The following is a 13,687-nucleotide window of genomic DNA, read 5'->3' as shown; positions in this document are numbered from 1 at the left end:
GGTTAACATGTTCGCGCATGTTGGTAGCCACCGTATGTTTCAAATATGACTTATAAAGTTTAGTAATACAAAGTCAGTATATTCTCTCTTAGAGACCCTAGAGCATATATTTAATAAAATATTCCCCACTCTTCCACTGTCATACCCTTCTCAGCTCTGGCAACCCTATACTTATCTCACCGGTCCATCCACGTAACGATGATGCATGTTAGTTTGTGTTGCTCACAATATTTTGATTAATATTAATTGAATCAATTCTCTTCCCCTTTAAAATAAAAGCGACAAAAACAATTTTCGATAATCATAACTCCTTTCAAATCCAGATGTGCACACTGATCCACTGACCGGGGAAATACTGTAGGGCTTTGAGCCTGCTTCATGGTGTGGATTTGGCGCAGTATAATTATCCTGATTAAATCATGACACAGTAGGGCCAGCTTACAGCAGAACCCAGACATTTGGCAGTGTGTGTGAGTCTTCACATTCTCCGAAAAGTTCTTGGTGGGCTCGAGAGTCACAGTGGGAGAAGTTCCTGGGAGAAGTCATAGTGGCTGTCTGGGCTGTCTGTTAACAGGGGCAAGGACCCTGAGCTGATGATGACCAAATCAGGATCACTTGAACTTCTTTGCTGCATCTATTTTAAATCTGTAACAACAACAACAACAACAACAACAACAATAATATACACTGCTGTATCGTCATGATAATGCGTGGATTTTGATGTTATTGCTGATAAATCAGATGATGAATCAGATAATGAATCAGATGATGAATCAGATGATGACGATGATGATGATGATGATGATGATGATGATAAAACAGCGAAGTTTCATTTTTGTCTGGCAGTTGTTTTCCCATCGTTGATGCATGCAATTTCATTGTTCACACTGAACAGCTGTGATTTCTCATTTATCAAGATAATATGCAAACAGTAATTATGCATGAGCTTCTCCTTGCCCTTGCCTTGACCTTACCCTTCAAAGCAAAGTGAAGTGAAAGAATACCTTACAATTAAATTTCCTCTCATGTTCAGAATCTATTTAATAGAGAGCACTCTAAATATAGGTATATGTTTATCAACGTACCTGTACCTACGCTGGGGGCACGAATGGTCAAATTGTAAAAGGCGCTGCAATCCGCTGAGGTCCGATTAGTCTAGGTTTGGTACCAGTTCGATGTCAGATAAAAATCTTAATTCCAAGAGATACCACCACCACCAAGTGAAAGCGGAAAGTAATCCGAAAAACTCCGTTCGAAAATGTTTCTTTGTGTATAAAACACACTATGCATCAGTGTTGACATAAACACGACCAAGACATACCATCAAAACAACGTGCAAACGAAAAATGATCCGAAAAATTCCGTTCGAAAATATTTCTTGGTGTATATAACACACTATGCATCAGTGTTGACATGAACACTTCCAAGACATACCATCACAACCACGTGAAAGCGAAAAATAATCCGAAAATGCTATTTTGTTTACGTAAAATATCATTCATCAGTGTTGATATAAACACGACCAAGACAAACCACTACCACCATATTCACGCAAAACGTGATCCGAAATATTCCGTTAAAAATACCGTATTGCGTATGTAACACACTACACATTAATGTTTACATAAACATGATCAAAACATACCAACACAACCAAGGGCACGCGAAAAATGATCCGAAATATTCCGCCCGAAATTGCTATTTTGTGTACGTAGAAAACCATTCATCAGTGTTGATATAAACACAATCACGATATATCACCACCACCAAGTGCACGAGAAAAGTAATCCGAAAAATTCCGTTAAAAATACCGTATTGCGTACGTTACACACCATACATTAGTTTTTACAAAAACATGACCAAGACATACTGTCACCACCAAGTGCACGCGAAAAGTGATCCGAAGTATTCCGTTCGAAAAAGCTACTTTGTGTACGTTACAGACAATGCATCAGTGTTGATATAAACACGATCAAGACATACCACCACCATCAAGCGCACGCGAAAAGTGATCCGAAAAATTCCGTTAAAAATACCGTATTGCGTACGTTACACACCATACATTAGTCTTTGCATAAACATGACCAAAAGATGCCACCACCATCAAGTGCACGCGAAAAGTGATCCGAAATATTCCGTTAAAAATACCGTATTGCGTATGTAACACACCACACATTAGTGTTTACATAAACATGACCAAGACATACCACCACCACCAAGTGCACGCGAAAAGTGATCAAAAAAATTCCGTTAAAAATACCGTATTGCGTACGTTACACACCATACATTAGTCTTTTCATAAACATGACCAAAAGATGCCACCACCATCAAGTGCACGCGAAAAGTGATCCGAAAAATTCCGTTAAAAATACCGTATTGCGTATGTAACACACCACACATTAGTGTTTACATAAACATGACCAAGACATACCACCACCACCAAGTGCACGCGAAAAGTGATCCGAAAAATTCCGTTAAAAGTACTGTATTGCGTATGTAACACACCATACATTAGTGTTTACATAAACATGACCAAGACATACCACCAAGTGCACGCGAAAAATGATCCGAAAAATTCCGTTAAAAATACCGTATTGCGTATGTAACACACCACACATTAGTGTTTACAAAAACATGACCAAGACATACCACCACCATCAAGTGCACGCGAAAAGTGATCCGAAAAATTCCGTTAAAAATACCGTATTGCGTATATAACACACCACACATTAGTGTTTACATAAACATGACCAAGACATACCACCAAGTGCACGCGAAAAGTGATCCGAAAAAATCCGTTAAAAATGCCGTATTGCGTACGTTACACACCATACATTAGTTTTTACATAAACATGACCAAGACATACCACCACCATCAAGTGCACGCGAAAAGTGATCCGAAAAATTCCGTTAAAAATACCGCATTGCGTATGTAACACACCACACATTAGTGTTTACATAAACATGACCAAGACATACCACCAAGTGCACGCGAAAAGTGATCCGAATAATTCCGTTAAAAATACCGTATTGCGTACGTAACACACCATACATTAGTTTTTACATAAACATGACCAAGACATACCATCACCACCAAGTGCACGCGAAAAGTGATCCGAAAAATTCCGTTAAAAATACCGTATTGCGTACGTTACACACCATACATTAGTTTTTACATAAACATGACCAAGACATACCACCACCATCAAGTGCACGCGAAAAGGGATCCGAAAAATTCCGTTAAAAATACTGCATTGCGTATGTAACACACCACACATTAGTGTTTACATAAACATGACCAAGACATACCACCACCATCAAGTGCACGCGAAAAGTGATCCGAAAAATTCCGTTAAATATACCGTATTGCATATGTAACACACCATACATTAGTGTTTACTTAAACATGACCAAGACATACTGCCACCACCAAGTGCACGCGAAAATTGGTCTGAAACATTACGTTCGAAAAGCTACTTTGTGTACGTTACAGACAATGTATCTGTGTTGATATATCACCACCACCAATACAAGCGAGAACAGAAAGTGATCCGAAAAATTCGTTTGAAAAAGCTACTTTTTGTACGTAATAGACATGTATAGATCAGTGTTGATATAAACATGGCCAAGACATACCATCATAACAAAGTGCACGCGAAATGTGATCCGAAAAATTCCGTTAAAAATGCGACCTTGAGTACGTAAAATTCCATGCATCAGTGTTGATATAGACACGACCAAGACATACATGTACCACCGCCGCTATACTCACGCGAAAAGAGATCCGAAAAATTCCTTTCTAAAATATTACGCTGTGTAAGTATTACACCAAGCATTAGTGTCGATATTTAACAGGACCCAATCATACCGCCACCGCCATGTGCACGGGAAAAGTGATCCAAAAAAATCCGTCCGAAAATGCTGTAACTTTATTCGCGTTAATAACCATCCATCAGTGTTTAGAGAAACACGATCAAGACACACCACTTCCACAACCATCATATTCACGCGAAAAGTGATATAACACACCACACATCGGTGATTATTTAAACACGACAAAAGCATAGTATTACCGACACTTTAAAGTGCATGAGAAAAGTGATCGGAAAAAATACAACTTGGTGTACAAAACACCATGTCACGTATGGTACCACGTGGTGGACAGAAAGAGAAGAACATGAATTAACATTTTAAAAAGCGATTCTCCGTCACCTTTAGTCAACTTACATGTATTTCATCATTGCTCTGTCAAGCTATGTGTACTCTGGTTATTTCATAAGTTGACCGCAATGTGATTGACCATGTTTTGCTGAAATGTTTAGCCATAACACCATGAACGCACAATTAGTAAAATAACATTTGCCAAAATTGGTTTGCGGCTTTATATCATTTGTAGACGTATTTATTCCGACCAATTACTAATTATCGTCTCTTAACGAAAGCCATTTTTCGTCAAGAAGTTAGCAAACACGCCGAATTTGTTGCAGCTATTTTTGCTTGTTGCCGTTCTCTAGTGTAATGCTGTGAATGTGTGTTTAATGTTATTCGTAATTCGAACTGCTCATTGCCATGCTGTAAACCATGAGTTGGAAATGACCGCAAAATATCAGACTCTTTGCTCTGTACATGATCACATTAACACAATAAGAATTCAATTATTTTATTTGCTTAAATTTGATGTACAATGGCGTTCTGAAATCAGAAAAGAATGTAAGTAAATAGCAGGCAATTTGATTCAGGCAGTTGGTAAACCAATCATATTCAAAGAAGAGACATTTACAAACAATTTGCAAAGACATATTGCGCGCTATGTCTACTCGCGTCTCCTAATTTCGCGAGTTCCCATTTTCTAGTCAAAATCTGCATACATGCATGTTCGCAAACTGAAATTTACAATTGCCAGTATGTACTTTTCACAGTTATCATAGATATTTAAATATATTTGATAAGATGAAATGTGAGCCGTGTTTAATTTCTGAGAATATAATGTGACACAAAATGATTGAAATGCATAAGTTGTCAACCGATTGAGAAGGGTATATGGTGTGATGTACCCAGTGTTTGAGCCTCTGCTCACACACGGTGTACATCACATCACATGAACCGAGGGATCGGTTGACGACGAATTTATCCCACCGACGTTCACACAGACCAAGAAAACATGTGCGAAGTTCTACAGACGACGCAAACTGAATTACTTCCCTTTGCCCAGTGCATTCTGATAAACACAAGTTCATTTCAACTCAAAGTATTATGCAAGTTACCTAAGGCGTGTTCCAGTTGATTTCTCAGCGGGAAATGTGAGCGTCCTTCATGAAAAATAATTGCTAGCTATTGGGCCAGTCGGACGCTTGTATTTTAATGTAAGGTGAAATAAACTTATTTGGACATTCATTGATGAATACTTAATTGTGTTAATTGAAAAGCACTTTTCCTGTAAACTATATTTGGAATTTAACTAAACTGACGTCCAAAAGAAACTTTACCAACTGAAAATATAAATTTCAGACAAAGTATAAACTTTTTTTCGATGAAGTCTATCCAAAATACATAACCTAAATACAATAATAGTGTATGCAGAAAATGTTAATCGTCTGTTACATGTTTGCGTGATAACACGCGAAAAAGTGAAAAACACGTGCACCACGCACAACTGCAAATGCACGTGCGGGTAAGGGTATGAAACGATTGCAACGGCAAGTCAGACATCCACAGTGATAAGAAAACACAAATGAAATGCCACGACTCACAGCCGAACAACGTGAACGAGCCTTGGGTATGGTACAGATGTGAGCCACCAACGCCCATATTGCTCGAACCTTCGGTTGCTCCCGTGTTGCCGTTATCAACTTAATACAACGTGACAGACAGACAGGGCGGACCGCTGACAGGCCAAGAACAGGCAGACCCAGGGTGACGACGTCCCATGATGATTGGTACTTGCGTACCTTGCACCTCCGAAATCGCTTCCTGACAGTGACGCCATCGGCGACAAATGCCTTAGGTCACAGGGTTAGTCGACAGACAGTGGCCAGGAGACTCAGGGCTCATGGAATCAGGGCTTTTAGACCATACAGAGGACAGCTATTGACAGCGCAACATCGTCGATTGCGATTGAGGTGGGCCCGGACTGTATGACGTTGGCAACGACGTGACTGGCAGAGGGTTGTCTTCACTGAAGACACGTATGTTGCGTGCAGGAGGTCGTGCCATATGGTGGAGGGAGTGTCATGGTGAGGGGAGGGATCTGTGGGCAGGAGAGGACACCGCTGGTCATCGTTGACGGAAACTTGACAGCTCAGCGTTACATGGATAACATTCTTCGTCCAGTTGTCCTACCATTTCTCCAACAGCAGCCACGTGGTGTCATTTATCAGCATGACAACGCTAGAGCCCATACAGCCAGAATTGTCACTACCTTCATCGCAGCCAACAACGTCAACGACCTGCCGTGGCCTGCATGCTCACCCTACATGTCCCCCATAGAACACCTCTGGGACTTGATGGATCGTCGTGTTCGACAACGACCACACTCTCCAGCCAACCGGCAAGAACTGATCTTGGCCCTCCAAGAAGAATGGCGTCAAATCCCACGTGACCTCATCAGACGACAGACTTTTTCTGTGCGTCGAAGAGTTTTTGCGTGTATTGAGGCATTTGGTGGTCACACACGCTACTCATGACTTGTTATTGAACGTGAGCGATTGTTTATGTACTCTGCCTATTGTCCATGATTTTGAAAGATCGAGTTTTGTACCACACCCAACTTTGGGGGGTCTCTGACGTCATTCTCGGTCGCGGTATGATTGTCATTTTCAGTGTTGATTATGTTGATATATTGATCTTCTCAATACACTTTACTTCATGCATGTATACTGGCCACATAAAGAAACTGTGCACGGAGAAAATATATTCTGGACTGAAATACAACACAGCAAGAACAAAAGGATGCTCACGCTGTAGCAGCTGAATGATCGGACCATAAGAAAATGTCAAAGGGACCTGGACAACATCTGTTACGATGACGTCAGAAGATCAAAATGGAGTAAGGGGTCATACGACAAAGTCACAAAGTCAATAACGGGTATGACCACCCTGTGCGTGAATCACAGCAGTGCATCGGCGACGCATGGAGTCCACCAAATGGGCATGGAAGGCCTGGGGAATCCTGTGCCAAGTCACGGACGTTATCTGGAGGATGTGGAAGACGACGCAGACGGCGCTCCATTTCATCCCACACATGCTCTATTGGGGAGAGATCTGGAGAAATTGCAGGCCATGGCAGTAACATGACATTGTTATGGTGAAGGAAATCCATTGCGACCCTAGCCGTGTGAGGACGAGCGTTGTCCTGTTGAAATGTCAGGGCCATGACGTTGCAGGAAAGGAATGACCACAGGCCTCAGAATCTGATCTCTGTAGCCAACACCGGTGAGATTGCCCTGAACAACCACCAAACGGGTTCGGTGCCGTGCTGTTATCCCACCCCAAATCATCACAGAGCCACCTCCAAAACGATTCCTCTCCACAATACAGTTGCGTGCATAACGTTCACCCAAACGCCGGTAGACACGTTGGCGCCCGTCACTGTGGGAAATGTTGAACCTCGATTCATCTGTAAAGACAACATTTCTCCACCATATTCGAGGTTGACGAACATGATTTCGACACCATCTTAGACGGTTGACTCGATGACGGTGTGTCAGGATGGGACGTATGGCAGGGCGTCGTGGTCGAATCCCGTACTGACGTAAACGATTCCTGACAGTGTTGGGATGGATACGGCGCAGTCCAGGAATTGTCTGGGACGTCGTTACTGACGTTAGGAACCTGTGTCGGAGATGTGTAAATCGAATCCATCTGTCCTGTCTTGGCGTCATTACTCGGGGACGTCCTGAACGTGGGTGGTCGGCAACGTCATTTGTGTTCTGATAACGCCTCACCAATGCCGATATCGTGTTACGATGGCATTGGAAATGTGTTGCCACCTGTTGTTGCCTCATTCCCGCTCGGATCATTCCAATGGCTTCATGACGCTGTGCAACTGTCAATCTTGGCATGATTTGCTTGTGATATGCTTGTGTCTGCGCCTGAGAAGTTTTGAATTTTGGAATAACCACAGATCATGCTTTCCAAAGTGACAGTGAATTTTGAGTTGCACATGCTGTCATATAGCTGGAATATTGCTTAGTGCGGCGTTAAACAACAAACCAACCAACCAACGAACATGAACATAAACAAACAACATTTGATACCTACCAAATTGTGTTAGATGATCGCGTCATATTTTCGGTGTCGTGATGCCGGTACTGTGTTCATTCGGTGCCATACAGACATATGGACATACTGGCCTCTCTCTGTTCTCTGTTCTGTTCGACCATGATCCTAGAAAACAAAACAAAACGTTCATCACACAATAATTCAAAGCAAGATGATGGGAACTTGCTGTCGTCGGTTTATGTACAGTAATGTTCATTGTTCATGTTCATTTGGGCTATTCTATTTTTTCTAACTTGAAATCTAAACCAATTCAAAATACAAATTGCAAATTAGAGGAGCCACTGCCTATCGTCACCTAAATACATTAACATGTCATTAAGCTCACCCTGGCCTGTCCCTGTTAGGGTAGTTTATGTCTTGTTTGTCATTTGCTTTTGTTTTTGTTTTTGTGTATTAATTCACGCTGCACCCGGTATTTGTTCAGCTTGTCGGCGATAAGAAGTCACACTACAGTCTACAACACGACTTCACCTTGGCTGATGAAATCTTGCCGATTTTTGTCTATTCACCAAGGGCAACGCTGTCTACATATATTGACGCGCAACGCTGAGTGACAGGCTCGTGCTCTCATAATGAACCCCATAGGAAAGAATGCCGGTTTCAGTATTTGTTTCTTTTCAGTTTGTGTGTAGCATTCAACAATGTTCCAACTATATGACAGCTAATAAATAATCAAGTCTTGACGCCGTCGCTGAATTGTCATGACAGGAGTTTGTATCTGGATACATATTACAACCTGGACCCCGCGGATTATTATATACTGAACCGCAAAAGAAACGTCACCATTGATAGATATATGAGAAAACTTATTTGTCCAAACACTGTAAACATACTTTGTGACATATTCAAAATATGAAACTTGGCAAAACTAATCATCAAGTTTGAAATTAAAGTGTCAAATGTTCTCAAAGTGAAACACAACACTTGTCTCTGAGAAAATGGCATCACAAGTCCGTATCTCGTGTGCAACGTCGATGCATGGTATGGATGAGGCGGTTGATGAAGGCCATAGACACTTGAACCCACACTCTGAGGAACGCCTGACGCAGTTCAGACTTGGTCGGACGTCATTCAGCCGTCTTTGAATCTCGTCCCACATGTGCTCAATGGGGTTTAAATCGGGACTGAGGACAGGCCAGTGCATTGTTCTGATGCCATTCTGATGGAGGAAGTCTCTTGCTGCTCTCGCAGTGTGGGCACGGGCGTTATCTTGCTGAAACTCGTGGTTGCAGCGACGTGCCAAGTGAGGTATGGCATGTGGTCTCAATGTACCGAGCTGCTGTAACACCATTGTCTCTCCCTGGACCGAGGTTCTGGAAGACCACAGGGCTGACCCTCTGTGCAGGACCAATTCCACCCCACACCGTGATGCTCGGACCACCCCACGAGTCTCTCTCAACAACACAAGCATCCGAATAACGTTTCCCACGGCGTCGCCAGACTCTCTCTCTCTGCCATCTGCTGTTGAGATTCAGTAACGGCTCTCGTTTGAGAAGAGGACTCTTCTCCACTGCTGGTGGCGCCAATGCTGGTGATGTGTTGCCCACTGAAGACGGTCCCGGCGATGACGTTGTGTCAGAATGGGTCCTCGGTGTGGTCTGTGACAGTGGAGGTGTCTGCTCGTCAATCGTCGACGCACGGTGTCCGCACTAATGTGTCTCCGGTGTGTCGCCATGGTCTGTCGAGCAGTTTCCGCAGCAACAACAAAGCGATCTTGAAGATGCTGTCGCACAATCTGACGATCCTGATTGGGTGGTGACTTTTGATCTTCCACTACGTAGTCGGTCATCTGTAGTCTAGAGGTCTGGTACCGTTACGGGAGCCTGTATTTGGTTCTTATTTGGACTTGAAATGCATTGGCTACTTGCCGGGCGGTTTGTCAGGCTTCCAATCGTCCAAGGGCTTGGTGTCGTTGATTTCTTGTCAATATTGGCATGTGGTAGCAATTCAATAACGAATGAATGTTATCCGATCTGGTTGGATTTCTAAAGGGCAAGAAATAGGGGAACGCATGTGCATTTCAATTTGCACGGAACTCACGTGCATCGGGTTACCATGGCCGTTGCCGTGATGCGTTTGGGCGATCGGTTTAATTGTCATCTGCTTTGTTGTTTTATCAACAAATTTCATTTTTCCGGACAAGGTAATGTTACATTTGAGAAACTTTGACAAAAATGAACCAGATATTTAAATGACAACTTTTCATGCAACGTTACTTGGGGTGACGCTTCTTTTGCGGTTCAGTATATATATATGTATGGTTTCATGATTTTATAATCATCCTCATTTCATACGTTATACATTTCATACTTTATATCAAGTAATGTTTCATTTATCAATACATTTATGCGCCTAATATGTCCTGACCGAGTTGCCCGAACTATGGTCTTCTCTTTTGGAGAAACTCAGTCTAGATGTATCGACTCTATGCTGCAGCATGTTGCGTTTAAGATGACATGACGGCGGTCTGTAAATAAGTCTGCACCCGACGAGCCAGAGATCGATATCATGTGCATCAAACTACGCAACTGGGATACGATGACAAGCATCAACCAAGTTAGCTAGCCTGACCACCAAATCAGCCTCTAACGACAAGCATGGGTTGCTGAAGACCAATTCTAACCCGGATCATCACGATTCTCCAGGAATACGAAGCCTCATTTGCATAATAAAGTCGTTGACGCTTTTATGAGTGGTATGAATAGCTACAATCCGCTGTTCCATCCGTTTATCTTCTAGCATCATCATAACATCATACTTTTTATAAATTCTTTTTGATTTATCAGTACAAAATGTGACTACGGATACGTTAGCCTTAACGATACTCTACTCAGATAGTAACTGAGTTGGATTAAACGCGGCTTTGAACAGTATTTCAGATAGTATTTATCATAATAGTAATTACGTCAGATAAAATAAACTATTATATCTAAAATTCAGAATATTTAAGTTCGTTATATAATATGACATATGTTTAGCTACACCACGGACTTCTATAGGTCCGTGGCTACACTGAGAATCGTTCTCACTCATCGAGTTCGCCCTTATAGTTACCTTTTGGAATGTCTGCATATGGTGAATGCAGCTATCTGATGAAGTTATTATTATCCCAATCTTTTTCTACTGTCCTGTCTGCATGCGATGATATCCGTGGTTGAGTGATTTTTTATGGCGTCTGTAGGGGTCTTCATTGATATCTACGGCCGTGTGAGTTCATCTTGTCGTGAAATCATGCGGTGACATCTGTAGGCGTCTTCATTGATATCTATGGCCGTGTGAGTTCATCTTGTCATGACAGCATGCGGTGACATCTGTAGGCGTCTTCATTGACATCCACGGTCGTGTGAAGTCATCTTGTCATGACAGCATGCGGTGACATCTGTAGCCGTCTTCATTGATATCTATGGCCGTGTGAAGTCATCTTGTCATGACAGCATGCGGTGACAACTGTAGCCGTCTTCATTGACATCCATGGTCGTGTGAGTTCATCTTGGCATGACAGCATGCGGTGACAACTGTAGCCGTCTTCATTGACATCCATGGTCGTGTGAGTTCATCTTGGCATGAGCATGCGGTGACAACTGTAGGCGTCTTCATTGACATCCATGGTCGTGTGAGTTCATCTTGGCATGACAGCATGCGGTGATATCTGCACCAGGAGAAGGGTTTATCATGTGTCCATGCGGTGATTACCGAAGTCATCTGAGGTCTGGTTGTCATGGCTCCATGCGGTGATATCTGCACCATTAGAAGGGTTTATCATGTGTCCATACGGTGATTACCGAAGTCATCTGGGGTCTGGTTGTCAAGGCTCCATGCGGTGATATCTGCACCAGTAGAAGGGTTTATCATGTGTCAATGCGGTGATTACCGAAGTCATCTGGGGTCTGGTTGTCAAGGCTCCATGCGATGATATCTGTAGCCATGAAAAGTCTTATCATGACAGCATGCGGTGATATTCATCTTTATCTGAGTTCTTTTGACTATATTCGGCAACCAACGACGAAACCTGATAAAACATAACATAAGGTATAACAGAGATCGGTCTGACACGGCTTCGGACAGTATGTAAGTGAAGTCATGTGTGTCGTAGACAACATTTTCTTGCGAAGTCCCTGAGCTCGGCGGGTATGGTGCTATTATATAAACCAATGATTATAACATATGTAACTTAAGACCCGAACACACGATTATCAGATTCAGGTCATTATGAAATGACACTACTATTGTCATTCAATATTTCCGTTGTGTTCAACCTGAATTTCATGATCAAGTTCTAAAATGACGTTAATAACGCATAAGTAATATTTCAGCAAATAGAGAGAGGAACTTTTGACATGAACATCTATTTCCTTACAAACACTTTATTATTTATGCGAATTGTGTTAGTGGCGGGTGCTACCGGACATGCTTACCCTTTTCGCGAGCACCTGGTGTCATCACCGATTTTCAGCAATCCATTCATAAGGTTTCTTTCAGTGGCATTTAGAAGTTGGTGTGATGAAGAAAGATAAATTCTATGTATGAATATCCCAATGAGCTTCTGTGGTTGTTTACCCTGTCTCACTAGTCATTCACTGGCTTCCAATCATCTTAATCAGCTCTCTGTGTCCATCAATCAATTTACTGTATAAACATTGATGTTAATAAGTATATATACCTATGTTGTTCAGCACTATCCATCACTTGCTTGATAAAGGTGTTAAGATCTACACCAAAACGTCGCACTAATTGTAATAAAGAAGTTGTTCATCCATAGAACTTGTCTTTCTTCATTCATAAAGTTTTCACAACTTTGCTTTTCACATCCAATGGAAACACATACAACTTCAGAGACTGTGGACAAACCGGAGCATTGGGGTGCACTCGCTGGTCTGAGAAGAACGATATAATGACGTCACGGTTTACATCTACTTGGAACGGTATAGCTTGCATACGTCGACAAAATATTCAGAAAAATAATGCAATGCGAGGCTCGTGTACTCCGACTGACGTGCCCTAGTCGAGCTTTGTATTACGATAAGAAAGCAAGGGCGAGTTCATTGTTTCCTTTGGAAAGAAAGCTTACTATTTCCATACATTCAATGAGGATGAATCGACTTGATGCTGCAACATCTTGTGTTGCTTATTCACATTTTAATTGAAGCTGCAGATTTGCCTGTATGAATAATCTAGGATTACGAAGCTATATTTGCAGTAAAACGTCGTTGACTATATTGAATGGTATGTTTGACTACATTCTGCTTGTCATCATCCATCAAGTTGTCTTTAAAAAAGTTTCCTACGCCTTGAATCATTTTCTTCTGGCATAATCTTTTACAATGCGAATTTGATGATAGGGACCCGATACTTGCACAAGCAATATATTTGTAGCCACAAGTTGCCAACAAGGGATATAACACCCCAA

This window comes from Haliotis cracherodii, unplaced genomic scaffold (genome assembly GCF_022045235.1).
Source record: "Haliotis cracherodii isolate W230 unplaced genomic scaffold, xgHalCrac1.p SCAF_17, whole genome shotgun sequence".
NCBI lineage: Eukaryota > Metazoa > Mollusca > Gastropoda > Lepetellida > Haliotidae > Haliotis > Haliotis cracherodii.
This window is presented reverse-complemented; position numbering follows the sequence as displayed.